The sequence below is a fragment of the Bos taurus genome, chromosome 16, assembly GCF_002263795.3.
Source record: "Bos taurus isolate L1 Dominette 01449 registration number 42190680 breed Hereford chromosome 16, ARS-UCD2.0, whole genome shotgun sequence".
Lineage (NCBI taxonomy): Eukaryota > Metazoa > Chordata > Mammalia > Artiodactyla > Bovidae > Bos > Bos taurus.
Window position 1 is genome coordinate 40,272,931 of NC_037343.1, and position 20,953 is coordinate 40,293,883.

At 40.8% G+C, this 20,953-nt stretch overlaps 1 long non-coding RNA gene and 1 other non-coding gene across 2 annotated transcripts in view; one reads left to right on the top strand and one right to left on the bottom strand.

Moving 5' to 3' along the window:
* The window catches only part of LOC112441831 (uncharacterized), a 217,292-nt gene that overhangs the window by 85,086 nt on the left and 111,253 nt on the right, over positions 1 to 20,953 (top strand). Inside the window, exon 2 of the long non-coding RNA XR_003029725.2 lies at positions 15,068 to 15,372. This is a non-coding gene — a long non-coding RNA (uncharacterized lncRNA). The remainder of the gene's footprint in view (positions 1 to 15,067; positions 15,373 to 20,953) is intronic.
* Positions 2,228 to 2,300, bottom strand: TRNAC-ACA (transfer RNA cysteine (anticodon ACA)). Its single transcript has one exon. It is a non-coding gene; the product is annotated as a tRNA-Cys (tRNA).

Sequence of the window (20,953 nt, forward strand, 5' to 3'; positions counted from 1 at the left end):
TCCATCACTGGTCAGTTGAGGCTCTTGCTCCATATCTTCATTGTGAGATCCAGAATGACGATGCAGCCTCTATCTGGGGCGTTGCTAGGCTCATGGAAGAGGGAAGTGGTCCCCAGTGAACTTCATGCTAGCTCTTAAACTTCTGCTTGTAAGTGGCAAGCATAACTTCTGCTTGCATTTGATGGAACAAAGCTTACACGGTTAAGCCTGATGTCATGGAGGGTGACATATAATCCTGCAGGGAAGAATACTACAGAAAGGGGAACTGGAATGTTTGAAAGAATAATAACATTATCTATCAAAATCCTCAAGGTACACCCTTCTTATTTTTGGTCTTGACAGGCATCCTGTTATTTTTTAAAAGGTGTAGGATAGGATGCTAGTGGGCATTTGCTTAACTTAAATATTTTGAAAATACATCCTTCCCTAGTGTTGAGTCCAGAAAGAGGCTTACTTCTTTTTTTTTTTTAATTTATTTATTTTAATGGAAGGCTAATTATTTTACAATATTGTATTGGTTTTGCCATAAGGCTTACTTCTTAAAAGAAAGACAAGAGTATCAACTAAGAAACTCAGTGCTCTTTATTTTTATTGGAGTGTAATTGCTTCACAGTGTTGTGTTTCTGCTGCACAATGAAGTGTATCAGCTATATGTATACAAATATCTCCTCCCTCTTGGACCTCCCTCCCACCTCCTCTGCATCCCACCCCTCTACCAAAACTGTCCTTGGATCCAAGAATATGGGAGAAAGAAGTCTGTTACATGAACATTCATCCTTGCTGGAGAAGATCCAAGTGTGGACAACAAGAAACTTATATAAAATAGTATACAAAATGAGGAAAATACAATTAGGTACAAAAGTGAGCATTTCTTTAGAATGCGAAGAGAAATCATAATTAATTCAGTTAAGTTCAGTTCATTCACTCAGTCGTGTCCGACTCTTTGCAACCCCATGGACTGCAGCATGCCAGGCTTTCCTGTCCATCACCGACTCCCAGAATTTGCTCAGACTCATGTCCATCGAGTTGGTGATGCCATCCAAACATCTTGTTCTCTGTTGTCTTCTTCTCCTCCTGCCTTCAGTCTTTCCCAGCATTACTCAGTGCTATTTAAATAAAATTTTGCAAAGGGATACACAATCTCCTTTGCTCCCTTTTCTGGTCAGCTTCTCTTTTTGTTAGCCTCATAACAGAATAACTTTCTTGGGCTATATCAGTTTTTTAGTGTTGCTATTACAAGTTATCACAAATTTAGCAGTTTAGCACCCATTTATTATCTTGTAGTTCTGAAGCACAGAGATCCAGTCACAGCATCCAAGACTCTGAGTCTCGTAGGACTGAGATGAGGCATCAACAAGGGTCTGGAGCTTGCTTCCAGGTTCATTCAGAATTTGGCCAGGTCCAGTTGCATGTTGGCCTGAGGGATCTGTTTCCTTGTTTGCAATTGGTCAGGATATGTTACTAGTTTCTAGAGGCTACCAATATTCCCTGACTTATGGCCCCGTTCCTCCATCTTCAAAGCCAGCAACCATGTGGGTTGAGTCCTCAAGCTTCTAACCCCTCTGACCTTCCCCTTCTGCCTCATCTGGCCTCCACTCACCTCTTTAGCCACACCTCTCTGAATCCTCTGCCTCCACTTCTGCTTTTAAGGGCTCATGTGACTATGTTGGGCCTACCCAGATAATCCAGGGTCATCTTCCTATTTTAAGCTCAGCTGATGTGCTATGCTAAGTCGCTTCAGCCATGTCTGACTCGTTGTGACCCTATGGACTGAAGCCCTCCAGGCTCCTCTGTCCATGGGATTCTCCAGGCCAGAATACTGGAGTGGGTGGCCATTTCCTCCTCCAGGGGAAGCTCAGCTAATGAGTGAACTTAATTCCATCTACAAAATCTCTTCACAGCAGTGCCTAGATTAGAGTTTAATGGCCAGGAGGTGAATCTCAGAGAAGGGTGGGGCACTTCCTTAGAATTATGCCTACCATGAGTTTTAGTTATATCTGTGCACCAGATAATTGGAAATTTTCCCTGCATCCTTTCATCTTGTCCTCAAGTCTAGTAGGTTTGCTGGTATAAAAATCTAGGAGAGAAAACTATAAACAAGGCAAGTCGCTCAGTCGTATCCAGACTTTTTGCGACCCCATGGACTGTAGCCTACCAGGCTCTTCCATCCATGGGATTTTCCAGGCAAGAGTACTGGAGTGGGTTGCCATTTCCTTCTCCAGGAGATCTTCCTGACCCAGGGATTGAACCTGGGTCTTCTGCATTGTAGGCAGACACTTTACCATCTGAGCCACCAGGGAAGTCAATCTAGGAGAGAAAACTCTATAAACAAGGCAAGTCCTAAGCACAGTGACTTCCCTGACTAGACCTTGAAGTTAGGAACAGAACTTTACACTCTTTCCTACCCAGCACCCTACAACTTGTGCCCAGTAGAGGGTCTATAGGAACTCGCTGTTCCTGCTGCTATTGCTATTTTTGCCTTGGCTGCTAAAGAATGAAATAGACCTACCTCTACATAAGTTTCAAGCAAATTCAGAGGGCCTGTGATGTATTACATGAAACACAGTCTTTTAAAATAGCTAAATTTCTAGCTCAGAAAATGGTCCCTCAGGATGGCTCACAACCTTTTTCCACCCATCAGCCTCAGCCTACAATGTAACCTCAGTTTATGGAGGAGTAGGGTGAATATGCGTGCATGTTTATTTATTAATATGAAACCTGAAAATGTGATGATTTCTGAAATTATTAACAGAAAACTTAGGTGGATTCTAGCAGAAGACTCTTTTACTCCCCACTTCATATTCTTCTGTGGTCCCCGTGGAAAGGAAGTTCCATCAACCCTTCCATCCTTTCTCGGAAGTACATGCAAGGGGGTTTCTGTGTTTCTTTCCACCTCTTACATGCTTGTCTCCAAGGGAAAAGGAATAGCTAGTCTTATGGGGCAGAGTCTGATGTCCTCTGGCCTGGGTCCTGTGTCTTAGAGAGTAGAGGAATGGACTTTCTGCTTTCCCCTGCACTGACTACAACGTGGGTAGGTAAGAACAGTGTGCTCCTTCCTCTTCCTCCTCCTGTATGAGAGCTGTACCAGGGTCAGTGCTGGGGTTTGCCCTCTGGAAGCAGGCACAGACAGAACTTTACTCTCCTGGGCTTTCTTGGTTTCTCTGTCCTACTGTTGATGTGCCTGTGAAGTAGCTGGGTAACAATTTATATAATCTTCTTAACAGACTTGATTGACTCTCCCAAGCTCTGGACTTAAGAAAGTCTCATTTTGACCTCAGGTCCACGGTGAGTGTTTTAGCAGGGAGTTCATTACTATGGGAGTTACTGGGCTTCATGAATAAACATTTACTTCTGATTTGGCACACCCTGAATTTACTCAGTGATGACAACCCAGAGAAGAGTTGGAGACCAGGATTAGCCCATCCTGGTCTTCATCATTATAGATATTTCTATCATCCTAAAGTAACAAAGAGTATTTCTTAAAAGGCTAGTACAGTTCAGTTCAGTCGCTCAGTTGTGTCCGACTCTTTGCGAATCCATGAATTGCAGCACGCCAGGCCTCCCTGTCCATTACCAACTCCTGGAGTTCACTCAGACTCACGTCAATCAAGTCAGTGATGCCATCCAGCCATCTCATCCTCTGTCGTCCCTTTCTCCTCCTGCCCCCAATCCCTCCCAGCATCAGAGTCTTTTCCAATTAGTCAACTCTTCACATGAGGAGGCCAAAGTACTGGAGTTTCAGCTTCAGCATCAGTCCTTCCAAAGAACACCCAGGGCTGATCTCCTTCAGAATGAACTGGTTGGATCTCCTTGCAGTCCAAGGGACTCTCAAGAATCTTCTCCAACACCACACTTCAAAAGCATCAATTCTTCAGTGCTCAGCCTTCTTCACAGTCCAACTCTCACTTCCATACATGACCACTGGAAAAACCATAGCCTTGACTAGATGGACCTTTGTTGGCAAAGTAATGTCTCTGCTTTTGAATATGCTATATAGGTTGGTCATAACTTTTCTTCCAAGGAGTAAGCATCTTTTAATTTCATGGCTGCAGTCACCATCTGCAGTGATTTTGGAGCCCAGAAAAATAAAGTCTGACACTGTTTCCACTGTTTCCCCATCTATTTCCCATGAAGTGATGGGACCAGATGCCATGATCTTTGTTTTCTGAATGTTGAGTTTTAAGCCAACTTTTTCACTCTCCTCTTTCACCTTCAAGAGGCTTTTTAGTTCCTCTTCACTTTCTGCCATAAGGGTGGTGTCATCTGCATATCCGAGGTTATTGAGATTTCTCCCGGCAATCTTGATTCCAGCTTGTGCTTCTTCCAGCCCAGCATTTCTCATGATGTACTCTGCATATAAGTTAAATAAGCAGGGTGACAATATACAGCCTTGACGTACTCCTTTTCCTATTTGGAACCAGTCTATTGTTTCATGACCAGTTCTAACTGTTGCTTCCGGACCTGCATACAGATTTCTCAAGAGGCAGGTCAGGTGGTCTGGTATTCCCATCTCTTTCAGAATTTCCCACAGTTGATTGTGATCCACACAGTCAAAGGCTTTGGCATAGTCAACAAGGCAGAAATAGATGTTTTTCTGGAACTCTCTTGCTTTTTTGATGATCCAGCAGATGTTGGCAATTTGATCTCTGGTTCCTCTGCCTTTTCTAAAACCAGCTTGAACAATTGGAAGTTCATGGTTCACATATTGCTGAAGCCTGATTGGAGAATTTTGAGCATTAATTTACTAGCGTATGAGATGAGTGCAATTGTGCCGTAGTTTGAGCATTCTTTGGCATTGCCTTTCTTTGGGATTGGAATGAAAACTGATCTTTTCCAGTCCTGTGGCCACTGCTGAGTTTTCCAAATTTGCTGGCATATTGAGTGCAGCACTTTCACAGCACCATCTTTCAGGATTTGAAATAGCTCCACTGGAATTCCATCACCTCCACTAGCTTTGTTTGTAGTGATGCTTTCTAAGGCCAGCTTGACTTCACATTCCAGGAGTCTGGCTCTAGGTGAGTGATCACACCATCGTGATTATCTGGGTCATGAAGATCTTTTTTGTACAGTTCTTCTGTGTATTCCTGCCACCTCTTCTTAATATCCTCTGCTTCTGTTAGGTCCATACCATTTCTGTCCTTTATCGAGCCCATCTTTGCATGAAATGTTCCCTTGGTATCTCTAATTTTCTTGAAGAGATCTCTAGTCTTTCCCATTCTGTTGTTTTCCTCTATTTCTTTGCATTAATCACCGAGGAAGGCTTTCTTATCTCTTCTTGCTATTCTTTGAAACTCTGCATTCAGATGCTTATATCTTTCCTTTTCTCCTTTGCTTTTCACTTCTCTTCTTTTCACAGCTATTTGTAAGGCCTCCTCAGACAGCCATTTTGGTTTTTTGCATTTCTTTTCCATGGGGATGGTCTTGATCCCTGTCTCCTGTACAATGTCACGAACTTCAGTCCATAGTTCTTCAGGCACTCTATCTATCAGATCTAGTTCCTTACATCTATTTCTCACTTCCACTGTATAATCGTAAGGGATTTGATTTAGGTCATACCTGAATGGTCTAGTGGTTTTCCCTACTTTCTTCAATTTAAGTCTGAATTTGGCAATAAGGAGTTCGTGATATGAGCTACAGTCAGCTCCTGGTCTTGTTTTTGTTGACTGTATAGAGCTTCTCCATCTTTGGCTGCAAAGAATATAATCAGTCTGATTTCGGTGTTGACCGTCTGGTGATGTCCATGTGTAGAGTCTTCTCTTGTGTTGCTGGAAGAGGGTGTTTGTTATGACCAGTGCAGTTTCTTGGCAAAACTCCATTAGTCTTTGCCCTGCTTCATTCTGTACTTCAAGGCCAAATTTGCCTATTATTCCAGGTGTTTCTTGACTTCCTACTTTTGCATTCCAGTCCCCTATAATGAAAAGGACATCTTTTTTTTTTTCGGTGTTAGTTCTAAAAGGTCTTGTAGGTCTTCATAGAACTGTTCAACTTCAGCTTCTTCAGCATTACTGGTTGGGGCATAGACTTGGATTACTGTGATATTGAATGGTTTGCCTTGGAAATGAACAGAGATCATTCTGTCATTTTTGAGATTGCATCCAAGTACTGCATTTCGAACTCTCTTGTTGACCATGGTGGCTACTCCATTTCTTCTGAGGGATTCCTGCCCACAGTAGTATATATAATGGTCATCTGAGTTAAATTCACCCATTCCAGTCCATTTTAGTTCGCTGATTCCTAGAATGTCGATGTTCACTCTTGCCATTTCTTGTTTGACCACTTCCAATTTGCCTTGATTCGTGGACCTGACATTCCAGGTTCCTATGCAATATTGCTCTTTACAGCATCGGACCTTGCTTCTATCACCAGTCACATCCACAACTGGGTATTGTTATAGTTAGACAATGAGTACAGTTAATATTCAAATTATCCTAAAAAAGAATACAAAAAAGATGAAAACCTTAAGTACAAAAATAGGTAAAAGGTCCATTTTGGGATCTGGTCCTGCCTCTCTCTGTGTCATCTCTTGTCACCTTGACCTTCTAGCTCAGATTTTTCTCCCTCATCCTGCTCACCCCAGAATGTGCTAGGCTGGTTGGTCCCTGTCTCTGAGCATCTGACTTTGCTATCAAATCTCTATTTTATTTCCTTCACAACAATTTTAATCATTGATATTTTTCTTTTTAAAAATTTGTTTACGTGGTGGGTTAATTTGCCAGGGCTGCCAAAACAAAGCATTAGAGATTGGCAGCTTAAACAACAAAGTTATTTTCTCACAATTTTGTAGGCTAGAAGTCCAAGATCAAGGTGTCAGTGCGGTTGATTTCTTCTATTCCTTGACTTGTTGATGGCCATCTTTTCCATGTTTCTTCACATGGTCTTCCCTCTCTATATGTCTGTGCCCTAAACTCCTCCTCTTATAAGGACACCAGTCAATTAGGGCCCACATCAATGACTTTATTTTAACTAAACTACCTCTATTAAGATCCTATCTCCAAATAGAGTCACATTCTGAGATACTGGGAGGTTTAGCCTTCAATTTGTGAATTTGGGGGAGTCACATTCAGCCTTTAACACCTATATATGGTTTATTTTTTCACTACCAAAATATAGGTCCTTTGGTATAAGGTATCTATTTCATTAGATGCTGTGTCCAAAGTACTTAGACTTGTGACTGGAGTGTAGTTAGTGCATGCATGCTCAGTTGCTTAGTCATGTCCAACTCTTGAGATCCCATGGACTGTAGCCCATCAGCTCTTCTGCCCATGGGATTTTCCCAGGCAAGAATGCTGGAATGTGTTGCCTTCTCCAGAGAATCTTCCTGACCCAGGGATCAAACTCATGCCTTCTGCCTTGGCAAGTAGATTCTTTACCATTGCACCACCTGGGAAGCCCATAGAGTTAGTTCTTAGTGTGTAAATATTTGCTCAATAAATGGAGGAATTTGAATAGGTTAGATATCTGTACAATTAAGACAGCTTGGATATTTACAGGATTTGATGGTCGATAACATCATTTAATGGGAAATAGATGGGGAGACAGTGTCAGACTTTATTTTTCTGGGCTCCAAAATCACTGCAGATGGTGATTGCAGCCATGAAATTAAAAGGCGCTTACTCCTTGGCAGGAAAGTTATGACCAACCTAGATAGCATATTCAAAAGCAGAGACATTACTTTGCCAACAAAGGTCCGTCTAGTCAAGGCTATGGTTTTTCCAGTGGTCATGTATGGGTGTGAGAGTTGGACTGTGAAGAAAGCTGAGTGCCAAAGAATTGATGCTTTTGAACTGTGGTGTTGGAGAAGACTCTTGAGAGTCCCTTGGACTGCAAGGAGATCCAACCAGTCCATTCTGAAGGAGATCAGTCCTGGGTGTTCATTGGAAGGACTGATGCTAAAGCTGAAACTCCAATACTTTGGCCACCTCATGCGAAGAGTTGACTCATTGGAAAAGACTCTGATGCTGGGAGGGATTGAGGGCAGGAGGAGAAAGGGACGACAGAGGATGAGATGGCTGGATGGCATCACTGACTCAATGGACATGAGTTTGAGTGAACTCTGGGAGTTGGTGAGGGACAGGGAGGCCTGGTGTGCTGTGATTCATGGGGTCTCAAAGAGTCGGACACGACTGAGTGACTGAACTGAACTGAATATGTGAAGAGCAAGGCAGGAAAATCTTAGATGATTTCTAACTTAGATGATTTAATGACTAGTGGTGCTTCTCAATGCAATAGGAAACACAAGAAAAGGATTGGGGTTTGGGGGAAAACTTTGCACATGCTGAGTTAGAGATAATTTGGAATATATTCAAGTGGAAATGTTAAGGAGACCTTGTATGGCATGTGGAGAATGCAGTGGAGAGATCTTGGTTAAAAATATAGATTTGGGGATCATCACTTCATAGTAAATACTAAAATCAAGATGGCAAATGAGATCACCCATGGTAAAGAAGCTGCCTGCAATGCAGGAGACCCAGATTCATTGTGAAGATCCCCTGAAAAAGGGAATGGCTATCCACTCCAGTATTCTTGCCTATAAAATCCCACAGACAGAGAAGCCTGTAGCTAGAGAAGCCTGGCTACAGTCCGTGGAGTTGGAAAGAGTTGAACACGACTGATCGACTAACATTTTCACTTTCAAAAAGAACATAGAAAGAGACCTAGGACAAAAGCAAGGAAAAAACTAAAGTTTAAGGGTTGAGTAGAGGAAGCAAAGTTTGAGAACAGAAAGAAGAGAGTAGAAACAGCATATCATAGAATCCGAGGAGGAAAAAATATTGAAAGTAGTGGTCACCTATGTCAAAGGATAAGAAGTGTTTCTCAAAGGCTATTCCAAGGAATAATCCTCCCATGAAATACTATTTGGAAAAAGATTCTGTGGGCAACTAAGTGAGAGAAATGCTGAAGTCTACTTACTTTTCTTGCAGAATCACACAACAATTTAGCATATTAATGTCTTTGAAAAGTGTTGATGTTAAGAAACCTATACATTTTAATTTCTAATGTAATGTTTCCAAAGCTTATTTGACCTTAAATCTCTCCCTGTTTTTCTCACATAACTAGTCTGAATAATAGCACAAAGAACTAGAACCCAAGGAATTCTCTTTGGGAAACAATGTGATAGCATAATCAATTAGGTAAGCATTGAAAATAGCCCTTTGCATTTGACAAGTTAAGGGGTTTTGTTGGTATTGCTAGAGTGGGTTTCTATTGAGTGATGGGACCTGAAGGAAAAAAAATTATACAGGAGGCATAATCTCCTTCTATAAGCTTGACCTCAAAGAGGAGGATAAGAATTAGGAAAGAGTCTTGCATGGATGCTGTGTGGTGGTGGTGAAGTTGCTAAATTGTATCCAACTCTTGCAACCCTATGGACTGTAACCTGCCAGGCTCATCTGTCCATGGGATTCTCCAGGCAAGAATACTGGAGTGGGTTGCCATGTCCTTCTTCTGTGTGGATGCTGTGTAATATTAGGTTAATACATTTAGGAGAGAAGGAAATGGCCAAGTTTATAGATAACAGAGACATTGAGAAAGAGGTAGCAAGAGAAACTGAATTATCAGCAGAACCATATCTATAAGGAAATAGGGGGAAACTGAGATCAGAAAAAAGTTCTCCAGAAAGGAAAGGAGATGCAATTGTCCATACAGGATAAGAGGTTGAAAAAGTCCATGATAATCTCAGTTCCTCAGACAAGAACACGTCTCGGAGTTTATCTTTGGTGCTGAAACAAAAAGGTGCTCTCCTCCAAATCCCCCTTCCCGAAAAAGCTCATGTCTGATCTTGTTCATGTGAAAGTCCTTTCCAAATCTTATTATTGCTATGGTCAGAGAGTTACTTCTGCTTTGAAGTCCTAGGTAGGCATGGTTTTCCTGAGCCTTTTAATCATCTAGTTTCCTTTAGGTCTCTGCCTCTGGGCAGAAACTTGTCCTATGCATTTCAGTCATGTCCAACTCTGTGCAACCCCACAGATATCTATACTTGGACTTTTTCCTTCCTAGTATTATTTTAATTTTTCTTAGTTTTAAGCTGCTAAAGGTCTTAAGTCCGATCCTATTTTTCTTCTTCAACTATTAGTCACCATCTACAAGCCTGAAAGCCATCTCACTTCTTTCCATGTGCTCAACAAATATTTATTTTGGCCACATACTATGCACCAACTATTGTTACAAGCACTGAAGATAAAAACATGGTAAATAAAAATATTATTGACTTTACAGAACTTCCATTCTAGTGAAGGACTCAGGCAAAGAAGAAGTAAAGATTAAATTAATTACAAACTTGCAACCATTACCTTGCTGACAAAGATCCATATAGTTAAAGCTATGGTTTTTCCAGTAGTCATGTATGAATGTGAGAGTTGAACTACAAGGAAGGCTTAGCACCAAAGAATTAATGCTTTTGAAGACTCTTGAGAGTCCCTTGGACTGCAAGGAGATCAAACCAGTCAATCCTAAGGAAACAAATCCTGAATATTCATTGGAAGGACTGATGCTGAAACTGAAGCTCCAATACTTTGGCCATGTGATGCAAAGAGCTGACTCATTAGAAAAGACCCTGATGCTGGGAAAGATTGAAGGCAGAAGGAGAAGGGGATGACAGAGGACAAGATGGTTGGATGGCATCACCGACTTGATGGACATGAGTTTGAGCAAGCTCCGGGAGATGATGATGGACAGGGATGCATGGTGTGCTGCAGTCCATGGGGTCGCAAAGAGTCAGACATGACTGAGCAACCGAATAACAACAAATTGATTTCTTAGGTTGGTCACCAGACAAGAGGAAAATTACTTAGAAGGAAGGTGTGGCTTGGACTGGATAATTGAACAAAAACTATTCAAAGAGCAAAGATGATAGGCAAGCTGTATCTGAAATACCAGACTAAAGAGTTGAAGGCAGTTTATCAGATCATATGAGAGAGCAAATCTATCATGATTCACAGTGGAAAGACCAACATGTGGGTAACCAAACAACATGTTTAAGACAGTGGGTAGCTTTTAGAGCTGCAATCTTTTGGGTTAACTTTATCCCTGTTTTCTGAAAGCAGCCCTACTTAAAAGTTTTTGTTAAATAACTGCCCAAAGGTCTAAGTCTATGCATTCTTAAGTTATCAGTAGCAGGGGAAAGCAGTCAGGAAGCATACTTTATGATTTGGATTTTCTGTTTAGGTTGTTCAACAGCCAGGCAGTTGTCATTGTATTGACGGAAGTAGTTCTCTCCCTACTGGATGCAAGAGGCTCTCTCTATTTCAGGAAAACAAGACTATTAGGAAAAATAGTCTTGTGTCAGTTATGAAGATGTTGAGTTTTTGGTGTCTATGAAAAGGCCAGTTACTTTAATGCCTCAACCTAGAGTTTAAGAAGGAGATCTGGGTTGGAGACAAAATATCTGGTATTGTCTTCTCCAATAGAAATGGACAAGACTGCCCAGGAATGGTGTACTGTGCTTTTTATTATTTAGAGCAATATGCCAGATAGGGAAGGAAGTGAGTCTGAAAGGGCTAACTGGGAGAAACTTGATTGGGTTATTAGATTGGTGGATCTGGTTAAGATGAAAAGCAGGTATAGGGAGGGTAGCTGAGTGAGAGAAATGGAAGAGTAAAAGAGACTGGGTGACTGACTTTAGTCTTTTGAATCTAGAGAAATTCTGAGGGACACAGTTGTAGATGTGTCTGAGGAGTGATTGACAATGAGGAGAGGTCCGGTAGAAAAGGATTGTTAGGGAGGGCATGAAGGAGGGGCAGCACAGAGTAGCTCTAATGGTGGACGCATAGGAGAGATTAGACCACAAAGGGGCTTCAAACACAGGAGGAGGGACATTAGAAAGGTGAAGTATAGTGGGCTCCAGTATGGTGGAGACACCTGGTCCCAGATGCCTTCTGGAGAGATCCCTGTAAGTAAACACACTTCAGTTCTTTTAGAGTCAGTCATAGCTTGAGATAGCTTATGGAGATTTATATACATATATAAATGAAGATTATTTATATACTTACTTTTGGTTGTGCTGGGTCTTTGTTGCTGCACCTGGGCTTTCTCTAGTTGCAGCAAGTGAGGGCTACTCTCTAGCTGCAGTGTGCAGGCTACGTGTTGTGGTGGCTTCTCTTGTTGCAGAGCATAGGCTGTAGGCGGACGGCTGTGGCACACAAGATTTTGTCGCTCAGGGGCATGTGGAATCTTCCTGGACCAGGCATCGAACCTGTGTCCCCTGTATTGGCAGGCAAATTCTTATCCTCTGTACCACCAGGAAAATCTGGGTTACATTTTTGAGGGAATATTGGTTGTTGAGGGTTTGGCAACTCAGATTTTTGTGACTCTCCATTGCATTGGTTCAGGGGTCAGAGTTGTTGATGTGCAGACTTACACTAGGGCTTCTGGGTAGAGGTCCTTGTTATGAGGGATCTGTAATCCAGGAGTTGTACCCAGTACAAGGAATCCGTACTGATCATTTGTCCCCTGAATCCCTTCAAATGTAGCATCCATCCTATGGGATTTATGCAAGCTCAGACAGGGATTGGGAGAGAAACAGGGCTCTATCTAACTTATTTCTGAGTACCCTAAAATCACTGTGGATGGTGACTTCAGCCATGAAATTAAAAGATGCTTGCTCCTTGGAAGGAAAGTTATGACCAACCTAGATAGCATATTAAAAAGCAGAGACATTGCTTTGCCAACAAAGGTCCATCTAGTGAAGACTATGGTTTTTCCAATAGTCATGTATGGATGTGAGAGTTGGACTATAAAGAAGGCTGAGGGCTGAAGAATTGATACTTTTGAACTGCGGTGTTGGAGAAGACTCTTGAGAGTCCCTTGGACTGCAAGGAGATCCAACCAGTCCATCCTAAAGGAGATTAGTCCTGGGTGTTCATTGGAGGGACTGATGTTGAAGCTGAAACTCCAATACTTTGGCCACCTGATGTGGAGACCTGACTCATTTGAAAAGACCCCGATGCTGGAAAAGATTGAGGGTGGGAGGAGAAGGGGACGACAGAGGATGAGATGGTTGGATTGCATCACCATCACAATGGCCATGGGTTTGAGTGGACTCCGGGAGTTGGTGACAGACAGGGAGTCCTAGCATGCTGTGGTTCATGGGGTCACAAAGAGTTGGACACGATTGAGCAACTGAACTGAACTAGGAAGTGACTGGAGGAACAAAGTTGAGAAGATAGAGAATGGAAGCACTTTGGAGCATTGTATGTTGAGATAAAAGTTTAAGTAGAGACTGAATGAATATCAGGTACAAGGTCAGAGCCCAATGTGGGGCCAGAAGTCACTTCCAAATTCGCCAAACCAAGGAGATGAAATGAGGTTAGTAGGTCACATGTATTCCAGAAAAATAGAGAATGGTAAGATATGAAGTGGGTAAAAAATGAGGTCTAGTTATTAATATCAGGGTAGAAGAAAAAGGAATTTGGTTATGTGCCATATAGCATATGATTGGTGTGGTATTAATAGTATGACTCCCCTTTTAAAAATAGAAACTATAAGCAAGGTGAAAATACAGCCTTCAGAATGGGAGAAGATAACAGCAAATGAAGCAACTGACAAACAACTAATCTCAAAAATATACAAGCAACTCCTGCAGCTCAACTCCAGAAAAATAAATGACCCAATCAAAAAATGGGCCAAAGAACTAAATAGACATTTCTCCAAAGAAGACATACAGATGGCTAACAAACACATGAAAAGATGCTCAACATCACTCATTATTAGAGAAATGCAAATCAAAACCACCATGAGGTACCATTTCACGCCAGTCAGAATGGCTGCAATCCAAAAGTCTATGAGCAATAAATGCTGGAGAGGGTGTGGAGAAAAGGGAACCTTCTTACACTGTTGGGAATGCAAACTAGTACAGCCACTATGGAGAACAGTGTGGAGAGTCCTTAAAAAACTGGAAATAGAACTGCCTTGTGACCCAGCAATCCCACTGCTGGGCATACACACTGAGGAAACCAGAATTGAAAGAGACACGTGTACCCCAATGTTCATTGCAGCACTGTTTATAATAGCCAGGACATGGAAGCAACCTAGGTGTCCATCAGCAGATGAATGGATCAGAAAGCTGTGGTACATATACACAATGGAGTATTACTCAGCCATTAAAAAGAATACATTTGAATCAGTTCTAATGAGGTGGATGAAACTGGAGCCTATTATACAGAGTGAAGTAAGCCAGAAAGAAGAACACCAATACAATATACTAATGCATATATATGGAATTTAGAAAGATGGTAATGATAACCCTGTATTCGAGACAGCAAAAGAGACACAGATGTATAGAACAGTCTTTTGGACTCCGTGGGAGAGGGAGAGGGTGGGATGATTTGGGAAAATGGCATTGAAACATGTATAATATCATATAAGAAATAAATCACCAGTCCAGGTTCGATGCAGGATACAGGGTGGTGCAGTGGGATGAGCCAGAGGGATGGTACAGGGAGGAAGGTGGGAGGGGGTTCAGGATGGGGAGTACGTGTACACCCGTGGTGGATTCATGTGGATGTATGGCAAAACCAATACAATATTGTAAAGTAATTAGCCTCCAGTTAAAATAAATAAACTTAAATTAAAAAAAAATAAAATTCAACATTCAAAAAAATAAATAAATAAAATGGAGAAAAATAGAAATAGTATAAATAAAAAATAAGCCAAAATATTGTTGCATCAGAGAATTAACTCTTGGCAACTTCTAGCTAGCATGGTGATCTTGAACAACCTCTTAAAAGTCTATGGCACTGTGTGTTTTCATCTGTAAAATGTAAGCAGTTGGATCAAGTGATCTCTTGAAGTTTCTAGTAGCTCTGTGATTCTACAGCATTTATTCTTTCATCTTTCAGACCCCTGCCATCTTCCCCCAACCCCTTCAAGGGTCCCATATCACATTGAAGGGGTCAGTGGCTTTCATGCAAGGCCAGCCTTAAAGATTTGTTTTCTTTCTAACATTTAGAATTGAAGTAACTGCAGACATTTGGAGAGGCATAGCTCATAGCCTACTGAAATTTAATGAATGACCTAACTTCTCTAGAAGATAAGATGACTGCATTGTTTATATTTTGTTGTTTGTTACCAGGCAATCAATATGGACTTCATTGAAATATCGTGTGTCAATTGGATTTCATGCCTTAATCACACTGGCAGGGAAAAGAGTGTAGTGGCTGCTTTGGAGAATGGAGGAAGCCGGAAAGAAAGTAAAGAGTGAAGATACAAGATGACAATGGGGTGAGATCCAGGGAAGAGAGAAGGTCATAGAGCTGAGAAGGAATTGACTTTTCTTCATGTTAAGGGTGGCAGAGGGGAAGAATTCAACTGATTACTAGACAGGTACATCTGGATCCAGGAATAACAAACCATATGGTGTCCAACTCCTTCAAAATGGTGAGTTTCATAAGCATTCTAATTTATCTCATGTGGACATTGCATAGTCAGAAGATGTATGCTGTGAACATTTCTTGATGGAAACAGGCCAATCAAAGTGAAGTTTTCCAAATTAGTCTTTGAAAGGACCATGTACCTTTAGTTGAGAAGCTGAGCTGAGAGGATTTGGATGAGGTGTTGGAAGTTATATATTTTTTGTTTTTCTTTTGAAATATGAGAGTTGGCTTGGACTACACAAACTATTTTCTTCTCATTCCTCTATTACCACACATTTAAAAAGTGTCAACAAGCTGCTGTTTTTCACTGACTGGCTTATTACAGGAACAATATCCTACAGGAAGGGGAGCAGAGTCATAGGGAAACTTAAAACTTTACTTATGGCCATGATGTCTCTTAATGCCGATTTCACAATAGATTTTTCTCTATATGACATACACATCCCTTCCCCACTTCAGTACTTGATAGTAACTCACTCCCTATAAGGAGATTAAGGATTTTCTCTCTTCTCATCCCTTTATCTCATCCCCTTCCTTCTAACAAGCTGAATTTGGATGTGAAGTTTATCAGAGGGATTCTTGGTTCACCCGAATTTGCCATCTCCAAATCATAACTTATTTTTAAAAAGAAAATTTGAATCCCAACTTCATAAATGTTGCAACAAATAGCTATCAATGCTACCTTTAAATACACCCTGGAAGCAAGTAACATCTGAGAGATTCCTTTTGACTCCAGGTTATTAGATTCTGTGATTCTTTTGTGATTTTAATTGGAAATGGGGGTGAAATACCCATAGGTGACTATAATCTACAGGGGTAAAGAAATTAGGAAAAAGATGTGATGTGGGCATAACAGCCTTGAAAAATGCATTGATATTTCTTTAAGAGAACATATTTTTTAGGGTGTAGTTTGAGTTGGATCTTTCATAATCTGGCTATCTTCTAATTTTTCCTATTTTCCTTCTAATCAGCACCACATTTAGTAAATTATTAATATTCAGTGATGATTTCCTTCATTAAAACAACCAGAAGAATTTTTTTTTTCATCTGGATATCATTAAACATGGAAGAAATTAGGGACAATTAAACAAGAAATGATTCTCAGCCAAATTTGACATTATTAAAAAAAAGCCTTCTGAGAGCTTAATTTAACTTGCACATGACCCCCCTGAGAGCAGGAAAATTATTTAATTCCAGACAAATTTATACAATTCTAGAAATATATGATCTAAATTTCATGCTGTATAAACAATTTTTTTTCTCTTAAGAATTGATACCAGTTACTTCCTGATTGGTACACTGGGTTAGAAATTAAAAGATCTTAAATTTGAATAAATAAGACAGATAAAGACAATGAAGCATGAAGAACTATTAAAAGAAAGTTTTAAAGAAAACTGCTTCTTATCTTTAATTCAACTTTTTAGAAACCATTGCTGTTTTTAAACTTTGAGAAATTCCTTCTGCTACATCACTCCCTCTTCTACTTTCTCTCTTCCTTTTCTTGTGCCTGTACATGAAATTATTCAGTCACAACTTGACCAGTAGCCTGCTTATATTGTCTGGACACAAAGAAATTGTGCCCACATGTGTGGAAACCAGTCCCAGTTCAGCAGGAAGGGAATTCAATTTGGATCTCAAGACCCCAGAGGAAGTTCTGGATTTTCCTTTTACAGGTTGTGTGACTTTAGGTGAATCATCTAACTTTTTGAACTTCATTTTATCATTTGAAAAATCAAGGCAATAAAACTTATTCCATGAAGTTCTTATGAGGATTATATAAGGTGTTTATGAATAATACTTTACCCAGTAGATTGCTACTCAGTTTGTAGTTAAAGAATTAATCAAATTTAGAACCTGAAACAGATATGTGGTAATTCATCTGAGGGTCTTCTAAGGCAGAACTCACACTTACACATTTTCCTGAAAGGCCTTGGATTATATCACGTGGCAAAGTTCCTTTTTGTGTAAATGCTACCTGTGGGTGTAATCACTTGTTAGTATTTGGTTACATTGTTACTATTTTCTGATTAATTATGAGAGGGGAATAGTTTCTGTCCTGGCAGCATTTTTCTTTTATTTTGGTGCTTTTTGTCAGATATCTGTGAGATACATTTCCCCCTAAGTTCTGACCTTTAGGTTAATGTGGAATGAATATTACAGCAAGATAAGAGCTCCACAGGGTGTAAATAAATGTCACTTTTCAAATAGAAACCAGCATATGTGCTAGAAAAGAAAACCGAGATTTTTGGCTGGTCCTGTCTTAGAAACAGTAGGCTCTCTAATAGAAGAGGCTTCACATAAGGATCTATAGGTGGTGCAGAATAAAACTTAAAACTACTGAAAGACCTAACAAAGCAATATTTCCCAAGATTATACACTGCAGAAGATATTAGAAACAACTAAATTTATCACTCCATTTCATTCCTCAGGATCTCAGATGTCAGGAAAAAGATCAAGGTCATTAACTCAGATGGTGCTTCTATTGGTCAGGTGCGAGCTCTGCTGCTGCTGCTGCTGCTAAGTCGCTTCAGTCGTGTCTGACTCTGTGCGACCCCATAGACTCATTGGAAAAGATCCTGATGCTGGGAAAGATTGAAGGCAGGAGGCAAAGGGGACAACAGAGGATGAGATGGTTGGATGATATCACCGACTCAGTGGTCATGAGTTTGAGCAAACTCTGGGAGATGGTAAAGGACAGGAAAGCCTATGCTTTAGTCCATGGGGTCGCAAAGAGTCGGACACTACTGAACGACTGAACAGCAAGATTTTTAGATCAACATGAACTCAAGTTTTATTTAAAAATTTTATTCCATTTTAATTGTATTTATTTAGCCATACCATGAGGCATGTAAGACCTTAGTTCCTCCAATAGGGGTTGAACCTGTACCCTCTGCAGTGGAAGGGTGGAGTCCTAACCATTGGACCCACCAGGGAAACTCACATTGCATTCTTCAGTTCTTTATTTTTCAAAGTCTTTTCATATCCATTATAAAGTTAGGGAAGTCCCCATGAACTCTAATTTTATAATGGATATGAAAATACTTTGAAAAATATAAAATTGCATGCAAATGTGAAAGCTTATTATTTTAAAAAGTAGGATGTGAGAGTTAACATTTACTTCTCTTAAATTCATTTGGGCCCCAAAGATGAAGAGCACACCTCAAGAGAGTAGAATTTTGTCCAATCTAAACTTCTCTGGTTGGTATTTCCCTTTTAAATTGTACTCATACCTAGTTTCTTTGTTCACTTATAATCCTTATGCAGTTAAATGTCTGATTTGAAGAACCCGATGTGTAATTTCCTTTTCTTATCATAAACCCCAAACACAGCATTGTTCCATCTCAAGATGGCTAAGCAGACTAACAGTTTGTACCCCTGAAAACCTGGAAAAGTTCTGATGTCCCAAGTGCTTCAAGGAAAACTGCCACAATCTCTTGGTGAAATCTATTTCTCCCAGATTTTTCTTGGATATCTTTGACTGTAGATTTCTATAATATGCTCAGAATTGTGAAATGTGTAACTAATTGTGCAACAGAATTATGAAGTGTTCCTTCCCTTACGTAGCTTATAGTGTGACTAAGGAAGTAGGAAGAAAAAGTCCATCCATGAAATTAAGAAACAAATACAAGTTATTACTAATTCAGATACTTACTGAAAAGCTGCTTTAGGCTCACTCTAGGGGTTTTGCCTGGAAAATCCCATGGATGGAGGAGCCTGGTGGGCTACAGTCCATGGGGTCTCGAAGAGTTGGACACGACTGAGCGACTTCACTTTCACTTCTCACTTTCATGCATTGGAGAAGGAAATGGCAACCCACTCCAGTGTTCTTGCCTGGAGAATCCCAGGGATGGGGGAGCCTGGTGGGCTGCTGTCTATGGGGTCGCACAGAGTCGGACACGACTGAAGTGACTTAGCAGCAGCAGCAGCAGGGGTTTTGCAGGGAAAGTATTTCAACCTTGTTTCTGAATGCTACATTATAGCAGTTCAGTCCATTATGGAGGTCAAAACTCTTAATATTATTGAGCATTGTCCTTTGAAATTATTTTACCAAACCACTGATAGAGTGGGAAGGTGAATGTCACGAGTAATTCCCCTTCTTCATTCTTCTTTTTCCTCAACACCCCATCAGGGAAAAACCCCTCCTATCTCTAGAACTTGCACGAAAAACCAGTGAAATAATCCGGCGATACTAAGATTAGTGACCCAACCCCTGCTTAACTAGCACATTTCAAAACCACATATGTCAAGGTCTTCTCTACATATAGGTCAGTGTGTGGTTTCCTCCGCTGTGGCTACTCTGGGAAGAGAAAGCAACAGTTTTCTTGTTTAAAAAAGGTGCTCGATGTAGCAAAGACTAAGGGGGAGATCGTGGGCTGAAAAAAACACAGGAGGACCTGAAGGTCATTTTATTCATCTGGAAATTCTCCCACTGGCCACTGTTCCTCTCAGGCCATTGCTCTTGTTTTGTGTAAACTGGTTTTGCTCTAGTTGAGCAGGTCCCATGCTGAGGAAGGGCAGTGTGGCTTGGTGGGCAAAGTGAGGAGATGGCCATCAACATATGTGGGCTGAATACCCACTTTCTTGTGTCTCTTACATCAACAGTCAAGTATTGCTGCTAAAAGACCCTTGAAGACTGAGGGAGAAGGGAAAAAGGCATGTGTTCATGAAATAGTAGTGGAATACTGGAGGAGACAGGGGGAGATAAAGACATGGTAACTGCTTATGGGGGGCGGGGGCGGGGAGGTATTCTGTTTTTCAGTGTCTGGGTGGTGGGTCGTGGGAAATACATCAGGGCATTCTCGTGTCAATTCAGGAAAAGGGCTGATTTTAAGTCAAGAACAGGGTAAATCTTTCCATGCTTCTTTATCATCAGAAGAGATCTTGGGTTATAGTCTATTAGGTAATTTCTCCTCCCTTGAGGCAGAATAAGGTATTGGTTAAAAGTTCAGAATCTTTTTAAATCACTTTAAAGTGTGATTTAAAAATCGATTTCCAACACGATTGGAAATGTGTGATCTCTGACAATTTATGTAACCTCTCTATGCCTCAGTTTCCTCTCACTTGTACAATGGAAATGAAAAAGCATCATCTCACAGAGAATTACAAGGATTAAATGGGTACATAGACATAAACTGCTTGGCACATCATCAGCACTTAATAATTATTTCCCATGGAAATCACCTGCTAACCGTCCCCTGCCCTCTCCCTGCCAAGCCCAGGCCGCATAGCCTAGTGGTGGAATGCATGAGATTTATGGTTAGATTGGGTCTGGAGTCAGCCCAGTTGTGCCCCTGGCCTGCAGTGGGATATGGGACAAGTTATTTAATCTTTCTAAGCTTTGTTTACTCCATCTGTACGTTGGGATAATAGTGATATTTACCTCATAGTTTGTTCTGAGGAATGAATGAATGCAAGTTCCTCTTGCAAGATCTGGCACACAGTAGATGCCACTTCTCTAATACATGCACACATATCACACACACAGACCACATTTGCACATACAAAATGATTTTTCATCTTACAAGATTGCCTCTTCCTTCCTTGAAAAGAAAACCTGAAGAAACGTCATCTTTCCTAAGGCAGTG